Raw genomic sequence first — 12819 nt, forward strand, 5'->3', positions numbered from 1 at the left:
TGCCCTGGGGATCCTTCTGATGGAAGGGTGAAGTACAGAACTCCTCCCATAATCTCTGTTTAAGAAGAGTCAACTATCTTTTCATTTCACACCGTACTATACTTCTGTACTTCTTTGGATATCTCCATCATGCCCCTAAGCTGGCTATCTTCATTTTTCTCCCCTCCCCAAACCCCAATTTACAGTATCCTTTAAATATTGTCTTTCCTCATTACATTTTAAGTTCCTTGGGGGCAAGAACTATCTTTTTTTGTATTTGTATCTTTAACACTTAGCACAGTATCTGGAATGTAGTAGGCGCTTCATAAATGTTTCTTGACTGACATGATAGGTATTTAATAAATGTTTATTGAGTCAACTTGAATACCGGACTTGAACTCCTCCATAACAATGGTGAACCTCCTTGGCAAGCATATATCTCCCTATTTCATGACTCCCCTGATATTAATTATAGAACAAGGCTTTCTTTGTTTTATCTTTCAAGAAATCTTATCTAATTATGACATAGGTATGGTTTCTGATTCTAAATCCAAAGCGCTGGCCCCTATACCATATGAATAATTATAGGAAATCACAAAAGCAAAATATTACCTATCACCTTTCCAATTCATCTACTTATCAAGCATAAAACTGGAAAACACGTGATGTTACCAAGTTCTTTCTATAGCAGTTTCATTTAATTCTGGGTCCAAGTCTCCACTAATAAAGAAAAGCATAGAAACATATTTTCTAGAATTATCCAGGATGGGTCTGAGTCAAAAGTAAATGTTAAAATTAAGCAGTCTAGATCATTGCATTGACTCTCCCTTTGGCACTGTGTAATATTTGAGGCTCGATACTATCTTCTTGACCTGTAACAAGTTCATCTTTCATGTATATAGCATATCTTCACCCCAAAAATAATACCAAAGATTTCTACTCCCTTCCTACTTCACATAGGGTGATTATTTCGGAGGAGTTTCCAGATGCAATTTCCAACAGGTTTATCTCACAATAGGAGGTTTTGAGCATAATCACATGTTGATCCATTCACAATTCCCTCGAGATAATGTTTAGTTTGGCCTGCTTATAGATGAAACTACCCATCTGTGATGACCCTGTTGTTCATTTTTCATTTTTGAAGAGGATCAATGACATCATGGGGTGATGTCTTGACTTGCACATGAATTGGATTTAAGTGAGACACAGCTGCACAAAATCATCAGCCTCACTCTTCCAGAATCATCAAAGTCCAGCGGCAAGGCAAAAGTCAAGGCAACTTTCGATGGCCCAAGATGCAGCAGAAGACTTTGAAATTTTTTATATCTGACCAAACTCTAAGCATTCCACAGCACCTGCTTTAATCACCTTCATGGTCATTGGAAACTGTTCTCATCTTCTCAGTTTTCCAGGAGAGGTCTTCACATGCTTGGGTACATATTCCCCATAACTCGCCAAACAGCTTTGAGGCCTGTTGATTACCCTTAACCTCATTTAGCCCATGTGCCAAGATGGTTTCACCACATGCTGAAGTTTATTGGAGCCACAGGTGAGAGGTAGACACCAAAGGTAGATGTGCAGCCCTAAAAAGAGCTCTGCAAACCTTCACAACAGATGTGAGTGTGATAACTCTGTAAAAGGGAACCAACAGAGCTATGGCAGCCCTTCTTTAAAAGATCCAGAGATAGTTAAACATAGTTCTCATATGAGTCCTGAGAATCACTGGAATAGGTAGGGCAGGACTCAGCATGTTGGGTAGTTGCAACTTGGGGTTAGGGAACAACCCTAAGATTATTTCCAGGGAAGTCTAAATCACAAGATAGAGATTTAAGTGGATAGGTTTATTTTAGTCCTTTAGGAGGGGAAGTAGGACCATTGCAAAGGAAAGAGAATTGAATCACCTGGAGCTACTGTGAGCCCTTTGTGCTTTCTGCACTATCTGTCTAATGAAATAAAGGCAGCTGAGTGGCACAGTGAATAAAGTGCTGGACCTAGAGTCAAGAAGACCCGAGTTAAAATCTGACTTTGTGCAAGTCCCTTAATATCTGTCTGCCTCAGTTTCCTTAACAATAAAATGAGATATTTTTAAAGTGCTTAGCACAGTGCTGATCCATATTAAGGGCTTAAAAAATGCTTATCTCCTTGTCTTCCATACTCAGTATACATTGTTATCTCATGTTTGCATGGAAACCAGGAACGCTCTTACTCACAACTGTGAAGATCTAATGAGGTTTGGAGGTTTCCAAAGGAAAGTCTGGGTGGGGACAAAATGAGACAATCTAGATTTATGTACACTGAGATCTTGGCACTGTGCCATGTTGAAACTTTATAACCTAACTTAATGCTTCTTGACATAATTTCTGTTCCCTATTTCAAAAACTGCTGAGATTTCTGTGTAGGTACAGAAAAACAAATGGCAAAATAATATAAGCCAGAAAATAGAATAGAATCAGTCTATTATGTTTATCTGTTTATCTAGATGCACTCTTAATCCTTGGATACATACCCTGTGGCATTTTTCCTTTGATGGAACACTCATGAAGCCCAGGTAATCTCTCATAATTTTCCTCTTTCCTATAATTTTCATCACAAAAGTCTGAACCATGAGCTTGAGCTTTAATTTTGATATTGGTAAGTAGCACAAAGCAGCCCAAAATAAAAAAGCACATTAATACTTAAAAGCAAAGATTGTCTGGCAATAAGGCTAAAGCACAGGCTCCATGTGCTTACTCAACCCCCGAAAAATGTAGAGAATGCTTATGTCAGACAATTAGGTTGCCATATGAGTCAATGATTTAGCAAAAGACTGAGTTTTTATACATATTAAGAAGATTGGATAAACACTAAATCCCAGTTTCCATAATGGAGATAATGATATTAAATAATTTCTACTTATATACGGGGGCAAAAATTTTCAAACGCTAAGAAACCTAGAATAAAATTCTATTCCAATTTCTTATGGAAAGTAAAATGTTTAATGTAGGAAATAAAAATATGTCACTGCTTCTTACATTGCCTCTTTATAACCACAAATTCATTTGTGGCAAGATCATTAACCATTTATTTTCTCCAATGGGTCTCACCAACAAAATTACTCAATCTGTACTCTGTATTTACGAAATCACTCCAGGCTACAAAACCTAAAGAATGTTACAATCGTTTCCAACCATCCTCCAAACCACAGTCTGATGGAAACTTTGAAATGGAAAGTCTGGCACTTAAAAGTCTGCTTATTTTATAATTATAATTCATGATGACAGAAATAAAAAAGGTAGCTTGATATCAAACACTTCACAAGAGACTTCAGTTTAAAAAAAATAATTTATACAGAGAAATAGGATATTCTCTGATCTGAGAAATAGGACATGCAGTAAGAATTACCCTTAGGCTATACCTTTTCAAATAACATTTTGAATGATAGTTATACACTTGTTAAAACAAAGGTACTTATCATTTTTCACACTGGATAGGCAATACTTCACCTTACAGACAGAAAGATAAACTACTTGAGAACAGAACCCCTTTCCAAATCTGGCATGGGAAATTCTATTCCATTTTTTGAAAAATACTAGAAATACTTATAAACAGCTAAACAATAAAAAGTTATTAAAGCAATGCAGTCAGAAGAGGTTTGTCTAAAGCCTAATTACAGTGACATGGATGGTATCAGACCTCTTTAATTTTTATATCAATATTGTGATCTTGACTATAGCGGTTTATAAACTATGGATTTTTGGTAGATTCAATTTTTTAAAAATTGTCACTAATAGAAATTAAAGATGCAGCAATCTGTCTGAATTAGCCAAAACCACCTGCAGCCAAAAATAACCACTAACTATGAAGCTAATTATAATAGCTCATTCACATTTATATAATGTCTTAAAGTTTGTAAGATATGCTACAAGCATTATCTTGTTTGACCATTACACTCTCCCAATGTGGTAAGACCTGGTGATATGCCCACTTTACAGAATAAGAAACTGACGCTAATTTGGTCAAAAGTTACATATCTAGTAAGTATCAGAATCAAAATTCAAAGCCAAGTCATCTTCCTGACTCCAGGTACAACATCTACTACATAATATTGCCCCTCGAATACAAATTTATGATACATACATAGACCCTACATAACAATACATTCAACAAATATGTATTAAAAACCCTACTACGTACACAGAACTGTACTAGTTATTGGGAATAATAAAAAACCTAATCTCCTAAAACAGTAATCAATCAGCAAGCATGTATTATAGAAATAATAATTTGAAATAATACTTGAATAATAATATCTGAAATCATACTTTAAGATTTGTAGAGCACTTTGCATGTTATCTTATTTGGTCTTCATAACTCCATGTGGTAGGTGTGATTATCCCCATTTTACAGATGACAGGTTGACTGTGAGAAAGGTTAAGTGACTTGCCCAGGATTGTATATCTAGTAAATGAAAGTAGAAGGATTCAAACTCAGATCTTTCTGACTCCTAAGTCCAATATTATACAAGGGCTTTACAATATGCCAAGAAATGCACTAAAAATGGAAAGAGAAAAAGGAAATATATTCCCTGCCTTCAAGGAGCTTACATTTCAATGGGGGTAGATGACATGTAAAGAAATAGGTATGTGCAAGATAGACCTTAATTTCTAGTAGGAGGACGTAGCACATATGTAGATAATTATGATGCAAAATAGTAAGAAAAATACAAAACCTCGAAGTCCACAGCAGAGAACACTACAAACTGCACAGAATCAAGGCAGACAAGATTATGTTAAGGTAAGGGCTTTAAAGAATGGATAGGGGAAGAAGAAAAGGAAAGACATTTCCAGAATCAAGAATGCAGGCCAAAGCACAGAAGTGAGTACAAGGTGTATACAGGGAACAGAAACCATTTCAGTTTGTCTTGAAGTAGAATGAGTTAGACAAAAGATCAGCTGGTGCCAAATTATGGAGGGCCCTAATGTCATTCAAAGGAGTTCAGACTTTATTCAAACAGGCAATAGGAAACTCCTACACATTTTTGAACAAAAGAATGGTGACACCACCAGATGCAGTAATGCAAAGAGCATGTGGGGAAAGAAGGGATGGGAAGGAAGAGAAGAAAGGAGGCAGCACAACCACTGGGTAACTATTATAATAGTCTATGTGGTAATTAGTACTTTACACAAGGCAGTGACAGTAAGAAAAAAGGATAAAGATTCAAGAGATGCCATGAAGACCTGGATCTCTCCAAGACAGTTTTTCCCCAAATCTAAGATATGTATTTATTGTCCTGAGTGATTAAGTATAAAAATAAATTTAATTCTGTAAATAGAGGACTTTTTGTTTTTACTCCAATGGATTAATTGTGCTAGATTGCCTGCCCATCCCATGTCATTCTCTTCCATATTACCATGGCAAATGTTCTGATAGCCTATGACACAGCAGAGAAATGTCTGAGCTTGCTGACAACAAAAAGGAAAAGGTATTTTTTAACTTTACTTAGACATTTATAAACTTTTTGACTTTATTTAAATATTTATAAACTTACTAATTTCATGATCATTGATGTTAACAAGATCTGTTTAAATTGCTATACTTAAAAAAAATTGCTCATATATCTAAAACTGTATTTTCATCACTGTAAAGTCATGTAAATAAACTCAGTCTTTAAACCCATGGAGAATTTTTTTCAAACTCAAAAAAAAGGAATATGTAAACATATTTCCAACTACTCCACATTCTTTTTTTTATTGAGTGAAGAGTAATGGGAGAGTAAATTACAACATGAACGTAAATCTCACTCAAAACTACGTTTGTGAACATTCACTAATATAAGCAAGATTCTGGCATACACTTAAAACACTTTTTATATGCCAACAGAATTTTGCCATCTGGAAACTCCACAGTAAAAAAAAGAGTTCTAAGTTTTGGCACAAATGTCTTCCTTTATTACTGCTAATCTATAGTAAATGATAGATAATAAAATATGGCAAATGATCATTTTAGGAAGTTAAAATTCAGCTGTAGGAAGACTGTCATTAGGAAACATAATTTCTTAACAAAAGAACATTTCAGTAGATGCTTAAAGGAGAGGTAAGGTGATTAAGGAAATTGTCATTAATAAGGGCATTTCAAGACTGAACTTGATACTCCTCTGGGAATGAACTGCACATGAGTTGAAAGAACTTTAGGATTCTCTGGAGACTCTTTTCAGAATTTCTTCAGAATGATACTCACAATAAAATGGGGGTAGGAGGAGAGCACAGGGAATAATTTCTTCATGCACCAAATGCACTCACAGAGTCCTAACATCTGGTTTCGTTTACATACTTTAAGTATGACTTTAAGCAAGGAAATTAAATTTAGGCACCCTGCCCAAGAAGAAGCCTGTCCACAAAAGGACTGCATGTACCATCAACAGCTGGAATTTGTATCGATCCACACTCTGCAGTATTACATCCTGCACACCACCCATGACCCTTACAGGCCCTAAGCTACAAATCCAAAATGTCACAGGAAAGTATTCTCCATGTTCATGTAACTTTAACAATACGCAGTGAGGAAGAAAAAAAGGAGAAAGCTTGCAGAAGTCATAAGATGAAGTTCTCAGAAATTTGAACAACTGCCAAGATATGTTTTTTCAGAATAAAGAAACATATATTTATGTTTTGGCAATTTTTTTATGCTCAGGTAAAGAGTTCAAGACAAAGATAATTTGTCAACTTCCAGTAAGTCTACGTACAAAGTAGTAAACCAACAAAAAAAAATCTTTTTGATTCTACTAAGGGGACAATTTATAACCTTTCCTGCTCCTTAACAGACTAGATTATAAGAAACTTTAAAAGTTAGTGTAACTTTGCTGCCATCATGTGGCAGATGTAAAATTTTGCTGTTTTCATTATAATAATAATAAAAAAAATGTGCTCTTTAGTTGTCATCAATTAAGTATCTAGTTCCACATGATACCCCAACTTAATAGTAAAAAAAAAAAAAAAAAAATCTCTGCTTTTTCAACAACTTATATACTACTCAGTGAATCAATATTTGTGATTCCCCTGTACATAAACTCCTTTACTAGACATTCATTCTAGACATAAATTAAAAAGTCCCCTCATAATATGAGTGAGCAAAGAGTGGCTTTGCCTTTAATAGGAGCTCTCTAGCATGACTTCAAGGGCACACCATGAAAGGAAAGGAGAAAAATGAACATCAGACTTGTACAGGAGGGCCTGTACCCATGCAACGTTAAACTGGAAAGGGAAGTAACTAATCCCTAGGAAAATGAAGAGACAAGAGAGCTCAGCATCTGAAAAATGTGGAGTTTCCTGAACAGCCATGCACAGAAAGACAATTTTCTAGTACTTTGTAAAAGGATTAGACTCGATTTGTTTGGATCAGAACCAGGAGCAATGAGTAAAAAAATTAGAGAAAGGAAAATTTAGGTTTCATGTAAGGAAAAAGTTCCTAATAATTAGAGCTCTATAAAAATAGAATGGACCACCTTGGGAAATAGTAAGCTACTTTCTGGCAGTCTCCTGCATCATCTAGTTTCTCTTCTATCACATCTTTGGACTCTGGCCTCTGGGTTTCCCAGCTTTGATAGAGTAGGGTTTACATTATCAAGCCTGGAACTGGCCTCCACGCCTCTCCCCAGCAATCTCTTTACTACACTGGCTACACTTCATCTCTTTCCCTTTGCATCCCTGGACTTTGTGCCTAGGTCCCCCAGTTCTGATAAGTGAATTTTCATCTAATCTTGCCTAGAACAAGGCCTCTACACCTGTGATACAAACAATATCCTAATCCCTCTTGATATGCAAATTAAGCTAATTTCTCCTTATTTAGTTCAAGAGACCAAAGGCTGAGATTGTTGATCTCATTTCATCAGTTGAATGCAAAGCAGCTAGCTACAGGGGCTCTAGGGTACTCTGAGGGTTGGTTAGTGAATGACAAATAAGTAACTAAGGCAAGGGAGCTTCACTCAGCTGAATCAATTCAAGGTGTCCTCACTGGTTATTCTTGTTGAATATCCTCCAGCTGTAGCTAAGTAAATTGTTTTTAACTATTGAATGACCAAACAGAATCTCAATTTGTTCAAGTATTCAACCTAAAAAAGTACAGGGGGCTGGGCTGGCCTGAGTCATGCCCAGCCCAGAACACTACCTCAAGCTACTTCTACATCATACCACTGTGCTTATCACCATCATCTCCTTTCCAGCCCACCTTTATGTGTCTTGCCCCATTAGAATACGTGAGCTCCTTGGGGGCATCAACAGCTCTACTTTCTGTATCTGTAAATCCAGCATTCAACATGACTCATAATAAGTGCTTACTTAATAAATGTCTGTCTATCTAGCTAGCTATCTAATGGATTTCCCCTCAATGAAGATCATCAAGCAAAGGCCAAATCAAACCAATTAAATATTTATTAAGCGCCTAAAAAGAGCCAGCAGGGCAGCTAGGTGATATAGTAGATAAAGTGCTGGACCTGGAATCAGAAAAACTAATCTATACTCAGACACTTACTAGCTGTGCGACCACAGGCAAGACACTTGACCCCGTTTGCTTCAGTTTCCTCATCTGTAAAATGAGCTGGAGAAGGAAATGGCCAACCACTTCTGTATTTTTGCCAAGAAAACCCCATGTGGGGACACAGAGTCAGACTCAAATAAAATGACTGAACAACAAAATAATGAGCCAGGCACCAAGGCATACAAGTACAATGGATTAGACAGTCTCTGCTCACTTAGCTTACATCTATTATATGTAAGTATATATAGAAAAAAAATAAAGGGAACAGCCCTTTATAACCAAGTCCCACCCCACCACCTTTTTAGTTTTCTTACCCCTAACGCTCCCTGTATATGCTTACATCCAGTGACACTGGTCTCTTTGCTGTTCCTCAAATAACTCCCCAGACCTCAGGTATTTTCATTGGTGGTCCTTTATGCACAGCAATGTTCTTCCCCCTCACCTCTGCTTCCTGGCTTCCCTTGCTTACTCCAAGTCCCAAATAAAATGCCGCCTTCTACAGGAAGCCTTTCCTAATTAATCCCTCCTAATTCTAGTATCTTCCTCTATTGATCATTTTCTATTCATCCTGTATATATCTTGTTTGTACATAATCTTTTGCATATTGTCTCACTCAGAGAAGGGAGTATCCTTCACCCTTTTTTATATCCCCAGGGTTTAGTAATTTCCTTACGAGACTCTTTTTATGGCATGTTAATGATAAGGAAAAACACAGATATCCTGGGTTGCAATTTCAATTGAAACTTTATCAACTCTGTTAAAAATACCCTTTCCTGTGTCGGCAATTTCAAGGACCTGTTTATGACAGGATGCCTGCCACTAGGGTGGTGGAATTTTCTCTTTATCATACATCACAGAGAGGAATTTTACACAGCCTGGAATCATAAATCCCAGCTGACACTACTTTGTTAATTGTCTTCTCTTACCAAATTTACAATTTGTTCAACTAAGAGAGTTCCTTGCTCAGGGTAAAATATATTTATGCCAGACGATTTCTATACTGAGCAGCCAGGTTCTGATCCTGGCTCCGTAGTACTACATAATTGTTACTTAAAGGGGAATCAAGAATGAATAATAAAAATGTATGCATTTAGCCTGTTCCCTTTGCTTTAACCAAACTTTCAGGTTAATGATGCAAAAGGTATTGGTTGTTGTTCAGTTATTCAATCATGGTCAATTCTTCATGATCCTGTACACCTTAGACATCAATTTTTTCCAATGGGTTTTCTTGGCAAAGAATCTGAGGTAGTGTGTCATTTCTCTCTCCAGTGGATTAAAGGCAAAGGTTAAGTCATACAGCTAGTAAATGTTTGAGGCCACATTTGAACTTTGGTCTTGCTGACTCCAGGCCCAGTGCTCTATCCACTGGCCACCCAGCTGCAAGAGATATTATAGAGATAGAGATTTGACTCCTAACTGGAAATGTGAGGTAAGAGTTAAGTAAGGAGTTGAAGATAGTACCAAGGTTATAAACCAGAGGCTGGGAGAATGATGGTGACAACAGAATTTAGATGAGGGGATGATTTAGGGGGAAATTTGAGTTCAGTTTGTGACATGGTAAACTTGAGATGTCTGGGATATATAGTTTAAAATGTCCAACAATCATTTGATGATATTTTAAAGTTCAGAGAGATACTAGGACTGGATATTTAGATCTGGAAATCATCAGCATAGAGATGATTAAATCATGACAGCTGATGAAAAAAATATAGAGATAGAGAAGAATAGGGGGTCTAGGATAAAATCTTAGGGAACACCCATAATTAGGGGACATGATATAGATACTGAACCAGGAAAAGAGATTGAGCTAGAATGGTTTGGACAGTTAGGAGAAAAACCAAGAGAGAAAAGTATCATGAAAGCCCACACATGGGCTTTTGCTGTTGTTCTGTCATTTCAGTCATGTTCAACTCTTTGTAAACCCATTTGGGGTTTTCTGGGCAAAGATAAAACATTTCTTTCTCCAACTTATTTTACAGATGACAAACTGAGGCAAATAGATTTAAGTGACTTGCTCAGGGTCATAAAACTTGTAAAGGTCTGAGACCAGATTTGAACACTGGACCTGGCACTCTGTCCACTGCACCACCTAGCTGCCCCAGACACTACAGGTCAGGACAAGAACACACTCCACAGGGAGTACTTCAGCATTCAAGAAAGAACTGTGCACCAGAGCAAGAAAAGATGTCAGACCCATGCTGAGGTACTCCCAGACCTACCTCGGGCACTGCAACAGGAGCAGGTGCCAACTTCCAGGTTTGGAAAGCCCAAGTTGCAGATCTACCAACCATCCAGGTGGGAAGGATATGATAGTGCCCTTAATATGTGGGAAGGCCACGGTCAGTGTATGGATAAAGGAGGAAGTTCAGGAACCAGCAGAAGTAGCCACAACAACAGTAGTGTGGCTCAGACCTCAGTGAAGCAGGATTTTACTTTCAACTCCTGGCATAGACTGCAGAGGATTAAACAGTGTAGAAATCTCAAATTAAAGGGGAACCTACAATTTCACTGCTCACTCTGAAAGAGCTTTCCAAATAGCTAATAGGACAGAGTCTAACTGCAGTCCAATGTTGCTTAGACCCAAATGCAGGCCAGAATCTTCCAGAGCTCAAACTAAGGGGACAGCAAATCAGACTTTGCCCTAATCAGACCACTTAGGGGGCAATGAAAACTTCCAAGTCTCCAGCCTGTTGCTAAGATACTGGAATAGCATAACATTCAATTCCCCAAGAATATAGCAATAGGACCAACCTGGATCGTTCTTGTAGAAGCGGCAGAGTCCAGCCTCAACATCAAATCCAAAATTGGGAAGTCGGTAAGAAAACTGGACCAAAAAAAGAAAAAAAATCTACTTTAAGAACTATTTTACTGGCAGGGATAATTAAGACACAAATGAAGGTGGAGAGAATAACTCCAAAACATCTTTAAGCACTGGTTTAGAGAAAAATGTAGACTGGGCACAACACCAATTAGAATTCTTATTAGAGATGGAGCAAGAGGTTTTTGTTTTGTTTTGTTTTTGTTTTTTCTTTAAGTATAAAAACATTTTTATATATAGAATGAAGTTTGACCAAAAAACTGGAAAAGAAATTAGAGTTATCTATGGGAAATACTCCTCTGTAGGAAAATTGTAGCTATTACAACTCTGTGGCCTATGACCTTTGAAGTTTCAACAGAATCTGCAAATATGAAATGTATCCCAATCTTATCCTAGAATTCCTCTTCTTAATTAACCATTTCTACATGAGAGAAAGCATGTCTCAAGAGCACTGGAGAACAGAACCATTTCTATGGTAACTTCATGACCCCATAACTGAAGACAATAACAGGTTCTGAGGTTCCTCTGTAAGAAAAGGTCCAGCTTCCCTAGAACACAACTTTGACTCAATAACCCAATGGAGGGTATCATCAGTAGTCAAGCAAGGCCCTGACTTACATGAAAATTCGTATCTCTTCCTCTGTTAAGACTATGAGAGAACTATTCTGGGATAAAACTGCTGGTTGGAAGAGATCTAAAATTTACTCTGGCGGAGAACTGTTACTTTTCTAGAGACTTACGGCCACACATTCTATGAAACATTCTTTTCTTTCCTTTGAGTCCCTCCCCTCCAGGGTATAAGAACAAGGACCCTGGCATACACAGGAGGGCCTGCTGTAAAGTTTCTTAGATCTGCTTTTGTTAAAGGAAAGTAACTTTTGAGGGGTAAACATAATAAAGCACATACATAATTCACTTAGTTGAGGGGGAAAAATCAGCACCCTGAAATTCAGAGAAAATACAAACAGAAATAAAGACCAACACACAGGGCTTCAAACTGTCTGACCATAAGCAATACTACTGACTAGTTCTAACTGAGCTCCTGCCACGTTGTAAGAGGAAATCTTTAAGGTGACCAGAATATTCCTTCAAAGGAAATTGTAGCTATTACAACTTTGTAGCCTATGGCCACAGAAGCATCAACAGAATCTGAAAACTTGAAAAGTCATCCAACCTTCTCATCCTGGAAGTCTCCTTCTCAACCCTTCTCTCATGAGAGAAAGCATGCTTGAAAAGCACTGGAGAACAGTACCATTTTTATTGTAATTTCATGACTCCATCAATAAGGGCAGTAATAGATTTTGAGCTTCCTCTGTAAGAAAAGGTCCAGCTTTCCTGGAACGCAGCTTTGACTCAATAACATAATGGAGGGTAATATCAGTAGCCAAGCAAGGCCCCTGACTTACATGAAAATTCTTATCTCTCCTCTATTAAGACTATTCTTAAAAAAAGACTGTTCTCTGATGCTATTGCTGGTTGGAAGAAGCTTGAAAATTTATTCTGGTGGAGAA

At 37.3% G+C, this 12819-nt stretch overlaps 1 long non-coding RNA gene across 1 annotated transcript in view; it reads right to left on the minus strand.

Moving 5' to 3' along the window:
- LOC140505988 (uncharacterized) overlaps window positions 1-11320 on the minus strand; it is a 109018-nt gene extending 97698 nt beyond the window's left edge. Inside the window, exon 1 of the long non-coding RNA XR_011967726.1 lies at window positions 11242-11320. This is a non-coding gene — a long non-coding RNA (uncharacterized lncRNA). The remainder of the gene's footprint in view (window positions 1-11241) is intronic.
- Window positions 11321-12819: the final 1499 nt, after the last annotated feature.

This window comes from Notamacropus eugenii, chromosome 5 (genome assembly GCF_028372415.1).
Source record: "Notamacropus eugenii isolate mMacEug1 chromosome 5, mMacEug1.pri_v2, whole genome shotgun sequence".
Taxonomy (NCBI): domain Eukaryota; kingdom Metazoa; phylum Chordata; class Mammalia; order Diprotodontia; family Macropodidae; genus Notamacropus; species Notamacropus eugenii.